This window comes from Strongylocentrotus purpuratus, unplaced genomic scaffold, assembly GCF_000002235.5.
Source record: "Strongylocentrotus purpuratus isolate Spur 01 unplaced genomic scaffold, Spur_5.0 spur5_scaffold_12, whole genome shotgun sequence".
In the NCBI taxonomy this organism is placed as follows: domain Eukaryota; kingdom Metazoa; phylum Echinodermata; class Echinoidea; order Camarodonta; family Strongylocentrotidae; genus Strongylocentrotus; species Strongylocentrotus purpuratus.
Genome location: NW_022145597.1, coordinates 17,316,662 through 17,335,686, shown reverse-complemented (window position 1 = coordinate 17,335,686; position 19,025 = coordinate 17,316,662). Strand labels below are relative to the sequence as shown.

Genomic DNA, 19,025 nt, shown 5'->3' with positions numbered 1-19,025 from the left:
CGATAGAGCATGAGGGATCTATTGATTTCCTGGAATTTAAAGGATCTGTTGTTAGGCAGATCAAGATGGTTCATAATACCGATACCTACGAAGAGATAGTGTACTGTACTCACTACTCCTTAGATGGCGCCATTTAAGTAGTACAAGAATTCGATATTAGAAATTTACATAATGACGTCAATTCCTGAACACCGGAACTCAATTTTTTTAGGTGTAACCCTGTCTTTGTAGGAAAATTCTCTTCATGCCAGATTCACCCCAAAATATACGTTGTGCGTTTCCTGTCTGAGAAGAAAAAAGAAAAAAAAATAGTTTCTCAAATCAAAACTATAAGAGCACTATCTTGCAAAGATCACCTTTGGTTGTCTTCGAGTATGGCCGTTTATAACAGTTAGAGCCTCCGAACCAGGCAAGGATCGACGTGGCGATATTTCCAGCCTGGCCGCCCCACCCCCAGCCCGAAAAACTGTTAAAAAGATAGAATAATAACGTAAATTTAACCTTTTTTTAAAAACAAAACACAAAAGCGCCCCCCCCCAAAAAAAAAACTATTTTCGCCCACACCAAAAAAAAAATAGTGGGTCTCCTTTCCATCACCCCCCCCTCGCGTATTCACGGGCTGGATAAATCGCTGCTAAGTATTTTCTCACGAATTGCCCCCCCCCCCCCCAACACACAAAAAAAAAAAAAAAAAAAAATAATAATATATGCTCCCCCCCCCCCCCCCGCTTATTCACCGGCCGGCTGAGTCGGCGCTAAATTTTTCCTCAAGATTTGGGCCCCCTCCCCCCTCTTGTCGCCGGCTGGATCCGCCGCTGCTCCGAACAGTAGGATAAAACAAGTTGTATACATAAACTATGACTAAGGTGCACACGAACATTACTGCGGAACGTCCTTACAGTATTAATTAAATTGTCCCTTTTCCCTTGGAAATTGGAGTACATTTAAACGCGCCATCCCATTATTTCAAAAACTCATTTTTATAGATCTTGTTGCATATCAACGAAAATTAATTCAAATTACAATCTGCATTGGCGATCAAAACTATCTCGAATTCAAATGCTCTTACTAAATTGAGGTGGAAAACCTAGTAAAAAAGTTTTTTCATAATGAAAACTTATGTCCCTAAACGCGCATATGGTCCGTGTGTGTGTATGCTACGCACTGGCGTACCTATGGGGGGGGCAGGGGGGGGCAGAGTGCCCCCCCCCCCTGACGGGCTCCAGGGGAAAAAAGAAAAAGGGGAAAAAAAGAAAAGAAAGGAAAGGAAAGAAAAAGAAAAAAGGAAAAGGGAAGAAAAAAGGAAAAAAAGGAAAGAAAAAAGGAAGAAGAAGAGAAAAGGAAGAAAAAGGGAAAAGAAAAGGAAAGGAATAAAAAAGGGGAAATTAAAAAAAAAAAGACCATGGCCGTACGCACCAGAGGGGGGGGGGGGGCAGTTGACCCTAGATATATTGAAAACGTACAGTTGTTTTCCTGAGTGTAGGCCTATACCAAATCCTTCAATTCTACTTTTGAAAATGCAAAAGTACCCTCATGACCAGTTCGGTCGCTCGAACTCCCTTCACTCCTTTTGCTTTTGAGATTCTTCGAAAACTTTTAACGCATCTTTCCCCCTCCCCCACCAGAAAAATATTCCGCATACGGCCCTGAAAAATTAAAACAAATGAAAATAGGAAAATATAAGTGATATAACAAATTCGAAACTCTTCGCTGGCGCGAACTGCTTGCTAGCCTATTTTGTATTAAATGTTTTCACTTGTTCGTCCCCCTGAAAAAAGAAAAGGATTAGTATTGCCTAGAATACAATTGTGCCTGCCCCGACGGGCCCCGACCTGCAACCATGGCAACAATAACACACAATATATGTACCAAATGTTACTAAAAGAGACTAATTCATTTTTCTCGCTCGCGAATAAAATGAATAGACATTGCTTTGGAAACAATTGTGCCCACCCTTGACCTGCAACAATATCATTAAAAATGGAAGAGTTTTTTCGCCCTCTTGCCAAAAAGGAATTGAATCGCGTTAAACGTGATTGCGTCCATCCTGACCTGCACCAATAAAAACAAGTTTATTTATTAATTTCTATCAAAAGAGAATTTTTATTTTTTTGCTTGCTCGCTATGCTCGCTCGCCAAATTGGAATTGACACCGCTAACGTGCCCGCCCCAACCTGCAACAACCAGTTAATAATTATGTACCAAACGTTATTCAAAGAAGTTTTGGTGTGCTCGTGCTCGCCAAAACGGAATTAACATCACCTTAGACATGATTGTGTAAGCCCTGCCCTGCAACAACAAAAATCTGAAATTTACAAACCAATTATCATTACAAAAATTTTGCTCGCTCGCTACGCTCGCTCGCCAAAATAGAAATAACACCGTTTTTAATAATCACGTCCCTGACATGGAACAATGAACCCAAGTTTATATACCATATTTTCCCTATAAAAGAGAAGTGATTTTTTTTTGCTTGCTCGCTACGCTCGCTCGCCAAAATAGAAATAACACCGCTTTTAATAATCACGTCCCTGACATGGAACAATGAACCCAAGTTTTATGTACCATATTTTTCCTATAAAAGAGAAGTGATTTTTTTTTTCGCTCGCTACGCTCGCTAGCTCGTGGAATTATGTGCCCACCACTAACCTGCTACAATATCATTAAAAAGAGAAATGTAGGGGGTTGCCTGCCCGCCAAAATGGGATTGACATTGCCTTAAACACGAATGTGCCCGCCCCCTACCTGCAACAATGAAACAAATTTTATATAGCAATTCATTGAGAGAAAGATGTATTTTCGCTCGCTAGCTAAAATTGGTATAAAATCACCCTAAACACAATATTGTTCCCGCGCCCTGCATGGGACAATTGAACCAAGTTTAAGTGGCAATTATTAAAAAAGAAGTGATTTTTTTCTTGCTCGCTACACTCGTTTGCAAAAAAATGAAATTAACGTCGCTAACAAGTGAATGTTCCCACCCCCAACTTGCAACAATACCAGTTTATATACCAAACGTTACTTAAAGATTTTTTTTTGCTCGCTCGCTCGCCAGAAGTGAAAATTGGCATCGCCTTTTTTGTTTGTTTCGGTCGCTTGCCCCCCTGACGGAGTACCCCAGGTACGCCACTGATGCTACGGGAGTTGTTGCATAATGACCTAACAATAATAGGCCTAAAGAAAAGAAAATGTTGTATTGCCCATTAGGTGCCAAAACACGGGTCGGTCGGTCGGAAATCTTTTTTTTTTAAACTTTTTTTTCTTACTTTATGTTTCCGTCTTTAGGCTGATTTTTCTTAGTTTTTTTAAAAAGCCAACCGTAGATTTCAAAATTTTGGGTTCGGTAGCAATACAAATTATTTTAGTTTAGGCCTAAGCACACCACACACAACACAGATCGCGTGGCACGTATCCGGACACCTACCCTCTGGAATCCTCCCCCGGATAACCACCCCCAGTCAACTACCCCTAGGACAACTACCCCCTAGGACAACTACCCCCTAGGGCAACCACCCCCTAGGACAACTATCCTCTAGGACGACTACCCTCAGGGACAATTACCCCCGGACAACTACCCCCCGGACAACTGCCCTCGGACAACAACCCCCTATGACAACTACCACCCAGTAAACTACCCCCTTGGATAGTTTTCCGGGGGCGGTTGGATAGTTGCCCGGGGGGTAGTTGTCCTAGGGGGTAGTTTACTGGGGAGGTTGTCCAAGGGGATAGTCGTCCTAGAGGGTGGTTGCCCTAGGGGGTAGTTGTCCCAGGGGGTAGTTGACAGGGGTGGTTATCAGGGGGGGGGTGGGTGTCCAGGGGGTAGGTGTCCTAGAACCCTCTGCGACATGACATCGACTTATCCTGTCACGTCCGGATAAACAACGCGGGGTAACAAATTTAGGGTCAAATATCTGTTCTCTCCACAAACAATTGCCATCGAATGCCAGAGTTTGAAAGCAAAATGATCACTGGTTTTGTGACTTTACTTAGTAAACATACATGATCATGAAGCTAGAATAATGAACTTTGAGAATCTGTTCACCCCTTTTTGCGGCGATTACCCGTTCTAAAGATATATGTGTTTTAGTGGGAAAAACGTGCTAAAAACATGATGATTTACGTTTTAAAGCCTCTGTGGAAGTTTCGGGTAGAGCAGATGCGCGCTAGTTATTATTTTGTAGTTTCACGTTTCCACTGAAAGATGGCGAAATTGAATCACATCCGTGGTAGCAACGTCGGTAAAATACCCTCCCTTCTGAAGACCCAAAGACCGTTCGCCCACGACTGGGGCGGCGGGGCGTCTGTCAAAGTGGGGGGGGGGGGGAAGCACATAAAAGGGGCATTTTCTGGTAAAAGGGAAACCTACAAAGGGAAACCTCAAAGCGAAAATATACACATTTTAGACATTGGTAATACCACTATATTGTGATTACATTATGAGGAATTATTTCAATATTTGTTTCTCTCTTCACATGGCACAAAAGGGAAAGGGAAAAGGGGCATTTATCCAAAGGGAAAAGAACACTTTTAATAAAAGAAAAGGAGCACGTCTCAAACTAAAAAGGGGAATCATCTAAAGTGATAATGGGACACCTCTCGCACCTGATATTGGGCGCTCACCAGAAATGAAAAAAGGCACTTATGAGAACGGAAAAGGGCCGGGCACCTCTCGGATTTAAAAAGGGGCACCTATCAGATGTGGTAAGGAGTATTTCTTGTACCTGAAAAGGGGCACTCACCTGAGATGAATAGGGGCACTTGCGAGAACGTAAATTGGCACTTATAATAAAGTAAACACGGCGATTGTCAAAGAAAAGGGGCACTTTTAAGATTTTAATAGAGGCATAATAGGTGAAGGGGCTCTTATTAAAAAATGAAAGGGTATTAGAAATAAAAAGGAGGCACTTGTCAATATAAGAGGGGCATATTGCTCCGGTTGTCTCATTTTCGCTCGCTGGAACATTGCCAACACAAACCACTGACCTCTACCTCCTGGACGGATCATCGCCCATTCCCATTTACTATACGTTACGTACTAAAAGGCTGTATTGTCTGACCGTTCATGAATATTCATGTTTTTGCTTACCTCGGCAAAATGTTTGCTTTTACTATTTGGAAAAATGACGGTGGCGGTTGGATGAAATGGACATAATGAACCAAGCAGAAGTGTTTTATGATAATTCATGCTTCTTATCCTTCGTGTGCTTGCCCTATAATCTTAAAATCGCTTGGCAAACTGAGTCCAAAGTTCGACTTGTTTCCCATGTGTATTATAGGCAAAAACGATCTGGCAACCTATTTTGATCAAAATTGGTGGGTGAACTTTCAAAAGTCAATGGGACATGAGGGTTCTAATGAAAGAGCTAGTGATAACGTACGTCGGGGTGGATGTGCTTTTCGTTTAAACAAAAAAATGCATTTTTAACGATTTTTGGGGGGTAAAATTTTATAGGCTAACATGTTAGGCTGCTGAATCTGACGATAGGAGGCGTTGTGAAATTAGACTAAACGGAGCTATATGGCACTTATCAGAGGTGAAAAGAGGCACTTACAAGAATGTGGAACAGGCACCTTTTATAAATAGAAAGGGGCACTTATCTGAAGTTAAAGTGTGCACTTTCCCTATGTAAAGAGGGCATTTTAAGGGTAGACCTACTTGAAAAGGTGTGGGGAGGCACTATGCCCCTCCCCCCCCCATCCCCGCTGTCGCCGCCTCTGGCCCGGGTGACCAATATTTTCGGTAGCATAGCTTTTGAAATATGACAAGAAGATCCATCTGACAGACATTATAATTTTAGTAAACCCTCTTTAAGTAAAGAGAGATTTCTCAATCTATTTTGCGCTTTAAAACTTCATCTTTATTATATTATTTAGGCGAGGGGTTTGGGCTTTGGGCCGCCTGGGTGGGGCTTCGGGATTGTTGCATTAATTCTCTGCATTTTTCTCGCCTATATTTAATTTGCAATCGGCGATGGGGCTTGAAGAAAGGAGAAAGGCGAGATTGAGTTGGTGATGCATTGTGGGACACGGCTGTCGACACATCGGGACATTGTAAGCAGCAGATGGCAAATCTGAAGAAGTGTCAGTAGAATACACTGCCTTTAAATACGAACAGTCATAGAAGCATTAGTATTATTGAGGAGACAATAAAAAGCCTCCGCAAATTGTCACTACTTTCATATCTTCATTAGATTAAGTAATTTTATTAAAGACCGCCAATACTACTGGGCCAGAAGGGATTAGACCACACAGCGAGGTCACTGACAGGTGGCTATCTCATTAACTCAGCTCTCAATTAAAAAATAATAAAAAGAGGATCATGGGGGACCAACAGGCACAGATTTGGGAAGTTTTCTATATAGAGGGAGCAAGTAGCTACAAGTAGGACAGTGGGGCTTAAAGTGATAACCTCTTCGCCAAAAAATCATCTTCGAATATTAAGTAACTAAATATGAACAATATTATTGTAAAGAGTCATGCTTATTAAGTCTAGATGTGAATTTCTCGGTGACTAATAGTTTGAATGCAGAACTAAACATGATTGCTTCAGCTTACACGAACAGCGCCCCTTACAGTTCAAATATGTGTAGGTTAAGCCTAAACCCTTGTCAATCGTTGTGCATGTGCAATGTCAGTGTCTACACTTTAGCAGCTTAACACAATAGGCTATTTTCGTAATGTAACCAAATTTAATGCATAAGTCTTTGTGAAGTGCCTCAATAAAAATTATTTTATTCACCTGGTAAGAATAATAGTATTTCAATAGACATAATCCAAACTGCATACATTAGTTGTTGCCAGGTAATTGGACAAACATTATGGCTTGACCTACCAAGCAACACTTGATATATGCAGTTTGCATTTTAACTATTGAAATAGTATTATTCATACCAGGTGAATGAAATAATTTGTACAGTGAGGCACTTCACAAAGACTTGTGCATTAAATTTGGTTACATTACGAAATTGGTCTATTCTGCTCAATTAGGCTCTAGAATAGGCCAATTTTCGTAATGTAACCAAATTTAATGCATACGTCTTTGTTATATGTGCCTGGATACAAATGATTCCATTCACCTGTTACGAATAAATGTATTTCAATAGTCAAAATGCAAATAGCGTACATTATTGTGTTGCTAGGTAAGGCAAACATTATGGATTGACCTACCTAGCAACACTTGATATATTCAGTTTGCATTCTGACTATTGAAATACTATTATTCTTACCAGGTGAATAAAATAATTTGTATTGAGGCACTTCACAAAGACTTGTGCATTAAATTTGGTTACATTTAATTACGAAAATGGTCTATTTTGCTCAATAGGCCATTTTCGTAATGTAACCAAATTTAATGCATAAGTCTTTGTGAAGTGCCTCAATACAGATCATTTTCTTCACCTGATAAGAATAATAGTATTTCAATAGACAGAATCTGAACTGCATTCATTACTTGTTGCCAGGTTGGACAACATGATGGCTTGACCTACCTAGCAACACTTAATATATGCAGTTGCATTCTGACTATTGAAATACTATTATTCCTATCAGGTGAATGAAATAATTTGTATTGAGCCACTTCACAAAGACTTATGCATTAATTTGGTTACATTACGAAAATGGCCTATTAGGCTATAGGAAAAGACCATTTTCGTAATGTAACCAAAGTATTGCATACGTCTCTGTTATTATGTGCCTGGATACGAATGATTCCATTCACCTGTTACGAAAAAATGTATTTCAATAGTCAGAATGCGAATAGCGTACATTTTGTTGTTGCTAGGTAAGGCAAACATTATGGCTTGCCCTACCCGACAGCACGTAATATATGCGATTCGCATTCTGACTATTGAAATACATTTATTCGTAAACAGGTGAATGGAATTGTTCGTATCCATACATTGTTATAGGACAATGTATTGGATTAAGGCTATATTATTTAGCTATGTTTGTATGATTGTAGTGTGACCTTTTGTGTCTGTATCCGTTATCCTTTATGTCTTTCTTTTTTAAAGACGTTTCTGCACCATTAGTTCTATAGCTAGAACACACCTTTATTTTCCCTGTGTTAATAAAGTATAAATGAATAATAAGATAATCATATTGATGATAATAAGCTTTGTAAGGCACCTGATATCCACTTGAAATTAAATGCTCAAGGCGTTAGGTGCAAAAATGAATCACATAAAAGCATCTGCATTACAAACAAAATGACAAGAATAAGACAAACCCAAGGATATTGCTTTTAAATGACTGAAGAAGTTATTCCTACGCCAAAATATAGTTCCATCCAACTTCTGTGTAGCATAGGTCTAGACCAGTATATTTTGAAAACATTTCAAATTATATTATTTTAGCATTGTGTGACCTTTTGTTGATCTGCAGATTTTGGGGATATTGCAAATATTACTATTTTCGTTCATTTAAACAAAATGGTTATTCCCCTGCAAATACGTCATTACACAGACCTAAGACACTCCCCCTTAATCTTTTCAATGAATTAACATAATAATGACATGCGCAAATTCCTCATGACAAAAATTTAGCTGTTCATATTTAAACACTTGTTCATCAAATCTTTCAAACACTTGGTCGCCGAATTTTTCTGAGGAACAGCCATAATACTAGCGTTATAATCTAAGTCTGCTGTAGATCTACCACTAAGTACCAGAGACGATTCAAAATGAGTGAATCTACGCCTTATAAACAATGGGAAAAGGTTTATGTCAGTCCGGAGGCCCGAACGGAATTGTCCACCCCACCTATGCCATACTACTATCATAAGCAGTCTGAGGGTAAGAAAAACACCTGACTTTACAAACTTTTTACGAAAGATTCTACAATTTATCTTAATTAGATCTACAACTTGTCGAAATCTAAAAGAAGATTTGAGTCCACCTAAAAGATCATCAAAGAACTCACAATTGATCATGGGCCTATCTTGCGACAAAAGTTGGGAGAACTGCCTTATAAATATTTAGTTTTAGTCGCTGAAAATCCTTTCCCGGTTTTGCTAATGCAATATGGCCAACGCGCGTAGGCCTATGGCATTTTGATGGAAATTGTGAGGTATGCTTGATTGAAATAGGCCTAGGGTCTAGATCTAAATGGTATGGTTGTGAACTTGTGATACATTTTATGATTCAAATAAAGGTCTAGACCCGAGATTTCTTTCTTTGTTGAACTCTTTTTCTTTACTAGAAATCTGTGTTTAGCTCTCTTATAATCATGAAGTTCTTCCATCTAACTAAATTTGTAATGCACAAGTTATTGCCGAGTTTGAGCAAGGCTCCAATAATTACTAGACTAGGCCTACTAGATTCTAGTTAGGCCTAGACTATTTGAAAAGGTGACAAAGATGTAGATTTCTCGATCTAGATATCTACCCATAAACCCCTAAAAAAAAAATCCTCAATAAGCCATTTTTGTAATGTAACCACATTTGATGCATAGATCTAGAATCTACGTCTTTGTGAAGTGCCTCAATAAAAATTATTTCATTCACCTGTTAAAAAGAATTGTAGGCCTATTTCATAATCAAAATGCAAGCTGCATCATTGCATATGTCATGTGTTGTAAGGTACATTTATGTGTCCAGACACCCTACAACTAGTCAAAAGTTTGATTTTGCAAAATGCAATGTTATTGTCAATAAAATGATATGGAATTCTTAATTTGTTTGGAAGATGGATTGTGTTTGGAAGGAATAATGTATAATGCAACATTTTAATTTTGACTTGGCCTCATATTTATGTTTGCTGCACATTCCTAGATTAAATAATCATTACAAATTAGTCAGTAGGCCTACTATTATAAAGCCAATAGGGGAATAAACCGGCTTTTCAATGATAACAACGTCAACTATGATTATAAAGTGCGTCTCAGAAAGAAAGAAAAAACGAGAATTAGAAAAAAAGTAAATCGATATTTTATCATAACTTATCACAATTATGATTAATAAATGACACATTTTGATGCAACTCATATGATCCATATTACACGCATGAGTGATTAAAATAAATTCGAAGAAAGGGTACCAACAAGTCGTTTGGCGGACAGTATCTGAATTTCAAAGAGAAAATTACATCTAGAAAGTTCATTTTCTGCCCTTTCAAATGAGCTAGGAATAACATAGTTCTGTTAAAAGTAATGCTTGCATTTCCATAATTCGTGTTAAAAAAATTGTTTTCATTGGCTGCCTGCCATAGCAATAAATCGAATTGACAAAACACTTAACTCCGATTCGTTAACGATCAGCCATAGATGAAAGACTTCATGCATGGCTACATGAAAGTGTGGTTGGAATTAAAATTCAGTGATTCAACTAAAGGATATTTAAGCTTAAAACCTAAAATGTTATTAATGCTAGTCGGGATTTTTTCTCCGAGTTTCTAAAACTGTATGCAAAGTCATATTAATCCATTCATCCATTTATTCATTCATTCATCCATTCATTTATTTATTCGATCATTCATCCATTCATTCATTCATTCATTCATTCGTCCATTCATTCATTAATCTACTGATCCATTCATTCGTTCATTCGTTCATTTATTCATCCATTCATTCATAATTAGAAGCTTATGTTTGTTGGATCTTTTAAAGTGGTAAAGAACATCTTATGCAAGCGGTTCTTTCTTTACAAATCATATTAACTAACACTGGGAAAACTAGAGAATAATAAAGTTACTCACTTATTCGCGGTGGCTTTCTCTTCATACAGCCCAATCAGCACTGTAGTCTACGATAAACAAAGTAACAGTTAAAATCTGAAAACACTGGCTATTTTTGTTTGTTTTCCTTGTATATGCAGGTTCGTCAGGAAAAGGCGACAGCTCTGGGCAACCGAAATCAACTGGTAGCAGTGGAAAATCTGGTGGCGGGGGAAAGAAGTGATGACAAGTAGGTACTCATGTCAATGAAAGTGTGAGCATTTGAAGAAAAAAAATCCATCAAGAAAATTTCAATCATGCACCCTAAAATAATTATTGCAAACCATGTTTCTATACAACCCCTGTATGGCAAAAAATCTGTTCCGTCATCAATAACGAAGAAATTAAAAAAGTGTATGAAATTTTATGTATAGAGTAGAGTTTGGAGAGGACCTAACAATGTGCGTCACAGTGTTGCCAATTTGTGTTTGATTGATCGCAATTTGCCCAAACTTTCACTGACTTGTCCCTTGTGCGTTTCTATTAGATATAAACTGTACTATTTAGTTACATGATTTTTACCTTACATTGATACATAACATGTACATACAAATTATTTTTTAAACAACTTGGAATACAATGTGAATAAGGAGGATTGAGACTAGGACCTTGTTTGTAAACATTAACAATCTGTTTTTCGAATTTAAAATCGGTTCGCTGTAATAGTGGGTGATAAGAAACAGTTATTGTCGTTATTAGCATTGTTGTTGTTATTATAATTGTTTTTATTATTTATTCATATATTTATGTATCGACACTCTCATCGATCTAGTTTGGTCTGAATACATGCAGTGGCAGATCCAGGGGGGGGGGGCACAGGGGGCACGTGCCCCCCCGGCCAAAAAATATGTCAAAATCAGCCCTAAATTCGCCCAAAATGTACTGAAAAACAGGGACGTGCCCCCCCCCCCCGGCCAAAAAAATAAAATAAACAATTTTATTTAAAATTTAAAAAAAAATGCCAATGGCTGACCTAAAAAGGTGACCTTACCCCACCCCCCCCCCCCGCTTATTCAGCGGCTGGCTGAGACGTTGCGATTTTTGGGGACAAAAAAAAAAGTGTCCACTTACCCAGGCCATCCCCCCCCCCCCCCCCCCCCCCTCCCCCGCTTATTCAGCGGCTGGCTGAGTCGTTGCGATTTTTGGGAGGACTAAAAAAAAAAAAATATATATATATGTTCTCTTACCCCCCGGCGTGTGCCCCGCCGTGTGCCCGCCCTCGGGAAGAAATTACTGGATCCGCCCCACATGAGTTCATCATATCACTGTATGAATAAACATGTCGGTACAGATTTGCAACGGACAGTCCATGATTGCCATTTCATTGACAATGTAACGTTATTTGTATTTTTAATGAGTAGCGTATTCTATCTTCCCAGCTTCTTTCAGTCTCTCCCTCTCTTTCTTCATATATCTCTCCTACTAATCAGACAGTGACAACGGACGGCAAGTTTTAGGGGTTAATCATACTAAACATGGCCTTTAAAGGTGTTTGATGATGTCATCATTCTTGTTTTTTATTACAATATTATATTTATGTCTCATTTTTGTCTTTTTAGGTGGATTTGGGCGTTACCGTGGCTGTTTTCTCCTTTTGCTGGGCTACCTGTAAACAGAATTATTAAAATCCCTCTACTAGATTGACGTTTGGTTTCTTCTAAAAAAAAAATAGTATAGACTATAGTCAGTATTGTTCAAAAATTGACTGATTGATTGAAAGATTGGGTAATTGAAAATTAGTATTTATTTCGTTCTGATTATTATAGCCCAATATGTTCAACATTCTAATGAATTTTACTGGAAATGCCATGAAAAAATTGCAAATTTGAAAAGAAAAAAAAAAATGGGGTGGGTGTTATCCTGCTCAGACGGGTAGAGGTGTGAGGGAGGGGCGATGCGATGTACTCGTAGGGGCATCCAGCCAAGTGGCATACTGTAGACAAATTGTAAGCTAACTTGGTTACTTTTCCTTGGCCTTCAGACGGGGGGAGGGGGGGGGGTATGCGGAGTTTATTCCATTCTTATCATATGCTGGATGGATAATATCAATGGATTAATTTTTTTCTTCTAGTTTTTATTAAAACTTTCATAATCCGGAAGTACTTTCTTGAAGATTATATATGGTTTGTGTTGATATCGCACGATGTAAAAAACAAAAAACAAACAAACAAACAAACAAACATAGCTTGATTTGGAAATGTTTTGATACCGTTTTTCCTTGCAAAATCATATTAATCACTGGAATATACATACTTGCGGAAACTTTTTTATAGCTAAAAGTTATTCTTCAAAAGAGACTGTGATTGGTATTAACATATTTAATGTTTCGTGTGAAATTATAAGTGTGCTGTAAGCGCAACCTAGCATATCGAAACGCTTTCCTTTTTTTGCAACACCTTGATCTAAATATATATATATCACCTCGAAATGATTTGTACTAAGTATTTAAAAAAGATAAACAGTTATTCAGATCTGTTTTCATCATAAATAAAAGATGACTCCGACCGACCATTTTAAAATACCGTCATGGTAATTTTCTTCTTTTTTCCTCTCTTTTTGTAATCAGCTAATTTGTAAGAAGGCACAATTGTTTGGTGCGTCAAAGACAGCACCAGTCACTGACGGAGTCTTAGGTCAGGCAAATGATCCCCCATGTTCAAATGGCATTAGGGTACATTAGGACAAGTCTATCTAAGCTTTTTTAATAAACAAACGATTAGTGAAAGTATTTTGTAAAAATTGAATATGCACCGGGAAAGAATAGTCACGTGAAATGATGTTTCACTTGTTATAAAATTGAACGTAATCCCATGTTTTAAGGAACATTGATATTTCCCGTACGACATACGAGTACTATTTCACCCCAAAGTACTGTAGGACTCTACTCTTGAGAAACTGTTTATCAATGTGACACTCTGGTGATAGTACTTCATGATTTCTACCCAAATATATATCTTTGTTTTGTATCTTTATGATAAGTATTCTAAAAGATTCTTGTTAAAATAACCCATAATTTACACTCATTTATGAAATAATCTGTTGTATATTTTTACTTAAAATTGTAAATCACATTTGTAATCTTGTTTTAAGGGTATTTTCTTTGCATTACTTTTTCAGTTTTTGCCCTCGCACAAGGAAAGGTGCTACTTTCTTTTTCAGTATTAAAATTTCTCCATCAGCATTATTATTGTAATTATGATTTTTATGATAATAAGAATAGAATTGAAGAAAAAAATATATAATTCTCCATTCACTATTACTTTTCCTTGTCAGGTTATTTAAAATTTTGGATATACATGACGTTTTGAAGGTACCCTTTATCTTCAATTTTGACTTTTTTTGTTGTATAAACCGTCTTTAAAGGTAAAATACACCCTGTTAATTAGGAGATTTACATGTAATAACAAAATATATGAGAAAGGAAATAACGAAAGCGTGAACAAATTCCGATAATTCCACATCCACAGTTGTATTCAATCAAACACGAATCGGCAATGCAGTTAATTATCTTGTGAGGTTCTCTCCCTTTTGCTTTTTACACAAATTATATATATTTAAAAATTTTAGTTGCGAGGATTTTGTTGGTGTATAAAAAAAATTGCAAGGATTATATCTGATTAAACATTTTCTTGAGAGAAAAGAAATGTGTAGTATTTCTGTACAGAGCAGTTGGGAGAGGACCTCGCAAAATACGTCACGGAGGTTCTACATATGATTCAAACTGTTAAAGATATATAGCTTCCTTATCTTTATAAGATTTTGCGCAAACTTTCATTGATGCGGTTCTCTCTTTTTCAGATTTTATTGAAACCTACTTCGGATGAGGGTGGAAGGTTGCTTTATAAAGCTAGAATATTGTTATTTAACCTTTGGTTTGGACGGTCATAGTGAGTCGAGTAGATTTATATTTATCTGTGGTTATTTCGTTTGCTATAAAGTACCATTTCTCAGCTTTTCATCAACATCGTGATTTTAAGAATAAAGCTTAGAAGACTATAAACGTCCAATATGATCTCATTATTTTTAAGGAGGTGAGGCGTGAGAGAAAAAGAGAAAAATGGTGAAGTGATACAAGGAGAGATGGAGGCATGGAGATCAAACTAACGAGACAGAGTAGACGAGCAAAGAGATATACAGAAAAAGAGATTATTGTGAAAGAGAGAAGAAAAAACGAAGAAAGAGAGGTAGAGGAAGAGAGAGTGTGGTGATATGCTGTATAAAGTACAACTAAAACCAAGGAAACCAAGTATCCGGGCAACAATTGAGAAAGGGGAAAAGGAGGAACTATATAAAAAGATTTAACGTGTTGATATTGTTAATTTCCGATACGATTTCTCTCTCTCTTTCTCTCTCTTTCTCTCTCTCTCTCCATAATACAAGACTTGCCGGAGCTGTTGTTAAGGTTATCTAATTGTATAAACATATGTATGTGTGGGTGTGTGTGTGTGTGTGTAAAATAGTTGTTTGTGTGAATGTGTAAATTGATGAATAAGAGAAATTTCATGCCTTTAATCAAACAATTTTTATAAGGTCACGTATTTTTCGACAAACTTCTTTTTCTCTCACATTTTTAAAATTTTATTTCTCTTATTATTTTAAAGAGCAATAACTGCAACTAAAACTGAAAATACACAGTGTATGCAGAAAATGAATACTTGCATTGTCTGGAGCTAATGCCATTAAGTCCAATTCACTTGCTACGACAATTAGCAATTCTACATTATAAATTCACAAACGATATCATGCTTTTTATTTTCTTTTTAAGTTTAAAAAGGAACGTCCAATTCTGTCACAAACTAGAGATAAATGTTTGGTCAAAGTCCAACAACGAGAGGATACCTGCATATTAATTTGCATTAACGTGACATTTACATTTTGATTTACATGGATACGCTTTTCTATTGACAAACAGAAAGATAGTATGTAAACAAATAATTAGTTACATGCATGATCAATATGAACTAAATAAACAAAATATATCAGGGCTACAGCGTAAGCATACGTGCTTGCAGCCCTCAGTTTGAACAAATCCATGGAAAGTGGCGTCTTCCCATTACAAAATCTAGATAATTATTATGATCAAAGTCTGTAAAAAATGTAACCCCTTCGATAAGGGAGTGACTACCGATAAAACTCTTTCTGAAAAGCTTGAAATGTTACAAACTATTAAAATCAGTCTTTGAATCCACCAGTCTATAATACATGTAAGGCCATTAATTTCTGTTCTACTTTATTTTTACCCTATACATAATCTGATATTTTCGAAGATTACATACATTTCAATACTATTTAGTCTTGCCACCTATGCTAGTATTGTATCATTCATTCCATGAAAAACATACTGGTGACAGTTTTAATGAAATTTGACAAAATTGAGTGTTTCAACCACTATAGGTATGGGCTCTCCGAATTGCCTGAATCGGTAATGTGTCTGTGATTTAGTGGCGGACAACTTGCCCTAATGTTTGAACACAAGACTTGACCAACAATTCTCTGTTTCCCTTAAATGTAAGACTTTGGTGTATATTTTGAGTAGTGTCCCAATGATGAAGGCACTTTGGAGATAAACAAACATTAGTTTAATTTTGTATACGACAAACGAGAAAGTTTAATACCTGTCACTCCGTCACAATCTACTGACAAAAACTGACAAACATTTCATAACTTTTTTTTTATTAATGGTCCGATTTAAGTCAAACTTTCACCATTTTGTTTCATTCCGCTTTCACTCAAATTAACTTATTTCAAGGGTCGGATTTCTTTTTAAATGAATTTAAACATTCTGTTTGGACGTACTTCGCCCTCAGAATAGCTTTTCAGCTCCAGCCTCACGAATCAAAGTCCTGAACACCACCACCACCACCATCCGGAGTTATCTGATGGTAAAAGTTATTGATAAACATTAATATAGTGGCAAATGTGAGTTTAATAATTCCTAGGGCCTATCAAATAAATTGCAACTGTAACTATTCGGATGTGAAGCCACATCAATATTAATACTCCTCCTGCTCCTGGCAGTGTAATTAGTATGTCCAGGTGCCACCTGGGTAGAGAGTGGCAACTAAAGATTAATGTCTTACCAAAGGACATTAGTGTCCGACTGAAATTCAAACCCTTAACCCTCGGATTGAAATTGAAGAAGAAAAAAAACTATACCATGACCTCTACTACACATCCCTTTCACAAAGCTCATCTAAATGTGGCAATGTAAAATTTATTATTCTTCTAAACGACAATGCGATGTGTCCGTTCAAAATTTGCAGTTTGTTTGACTTTGACAAATTTATATCTAAAAACACCTACAAAGACATCTTGAAGAACAAATATCCTTGTGAAAGAGAATGTAACGTTTGAGATATGGTTATTGATTACCGTAGTACCATCATCTCTTTATAAATATCCTGTTAAAAGACTGTACCTCGAATAATCTGTACACTCTACAAGAAGTTGGATGAAATTTGCCCAGTTTTGGGTAATTGTCCAGGGGATGGGGGGCCGGCATAGTTGTCCGGAAATATTTATAGGTAAGCGGTCGTTGTCCTTGAGTAATAGGGACTTTTAGATTTGCACGTCGACATAGTGGAGTGCTACGTGCCTTAAAAGGATGTCACACATAGCAGTCCACTGTGTCGACGTGCAAATCTAAAAGTCCCTATTATCAGTATGGCTTACCCTCATTTAAGCTGACAGTCCACCTAGAACTCACAAAGTCTGCAGGTTTTGCGCCTTTATAAAATATGGTCAGGAACCATACTCCGTCATGGTCTGCATTAGGTCTTTTGATCACCACGTTGCATTCAATCTCGGCCTTCCCCGATGCCTGCCCAGGTTTCTTGATGCAAAATGTGCGTTTGGCATCTGGTGTAGTGACTTTTGGTGGGGTCAGTCGCCCCCATATCTCCTTTTTGGAATTGCCGCCAACCGTGAAATCGAGTGTAGTACTCTCATCCCGATCCAGAGTCACATACTCACGGAAGTCATCATCGAAATATGGTTTCGCTGTGGAATAGAATTTAGGATATGGGGCGATGACAAGTAAAACAAATTGATAAAGATTCCTTTACACTATAGAATAGAAGCTTTCATATATTTTATTACGCAGCATCTAAATTGCCTGGGAGTATGCACACTCATCACCAAAAAGAAAAAGATATTTGACAGCTGGAGTTCCCACCGTGAACAGTAAACTGCAGAAAAGTACGCCCTTTTTAATTTTCTTTTTTTACTGACTTTCATCATTTTGTCTTTTGATATATGTATCATGTTGTTTTCAAATTAAGATTTATGTTTTCAAAGAACAGTCCAGTTCCTTTTTTGTTGTTTTACTTTTATTAAAACTGTGAAAATCCGGAAGTACTTTCTTTTAGGTTACACGTCGTTTGTGTTGATGTTACACGATGTAAACAAAAAAAATACGACATATGACTATACATTCTATTTAGTTCACCCCAAAATACTGTATAACTCTTTAGAAAGCATTTATCAATATGACACTCTGGTCATAGTGCTTTATGATTTCTATCTCAATATATATTATAACTTTTCATTTTCATGATAAGTATTCTAAAAGACTCTTGTTTAAACAAGAAATTACACACATCTATGAAATAATCTGTTGTATATTTTACTTAAAATTGTAAATCACATTTGCATTATTGTTTTAAGTCACTTTATTTGCGTTCTTCAGTCTTTGACCTCGCACGTGGACAGGCGTTACCTTCTTTTACTATCACTATTCAAACTTCTCATTTAGCAGTATTATTATTGTTATGAGTTGTATAATAATAAGAATAGAATTGGAGAGGAAAACAAAATTGCCCGCTTAATCTTTTCCATATTCCTTTTCCTAATCAGGTTATGTCAATTATTATGTAATATCTCTAATAAAAGGCTTGGTAAGAAATTATAATTGAATGTACAGGTAATTATCTTTAAATATGTTTCTTTTCTCGCCAAATAAAGACATTTATTGCATTGATCCATTAGCATAATTAATGAAGAGTCCTGAATAAAATGAATTTAAGTTTGTTTTTTTTTCAGAAAAATAAAAAACTTGATAAGACCATTTCATATGATGATAGGAATCACTATATGAAAAAGAAAAAACTTCCAAAATGATCCTATGGTATTTAAGGAGGTGAGGCATGAGAGAAAGAGAGAAATGTGGAGGGAGAAAAGGAGAGATTGGGGATGGAGATCAAACTACAGAGACAGAGTAAACAAAGAAATGAGGTAGACAGAGAGAGATATTATAGTGAAACAGAGAAAAAAGAGAGGACGGAGAGGTAGACAAAGAAAGAGAGAGAGAGAGAAAGT

At 37.0% G+C, this 19,025-nt stretch overlaps 1 long non-coding RNA gene across 1 annotated transcript; it reads left to right on the top strand.

Moving 5' to 3' along the window:
- Positions 1 to 8,522: 8,522 nt before the first annotated feature.
- On the top strand, positions 8,523 to 12,464 carry LOC105447356. Its single transcript, XR_974054.2, has 3 exons — positions 8,523 to 8,792; positions 10,811 to 10,899; positions 12,269 to 12,464. It is a non-coding gene; the product is annotated as an uncharacterized LOC105447356 (long non-coding RNA).
- Positions 12,465 to 19,025: the final 6,561 nt, after the last annotated feature.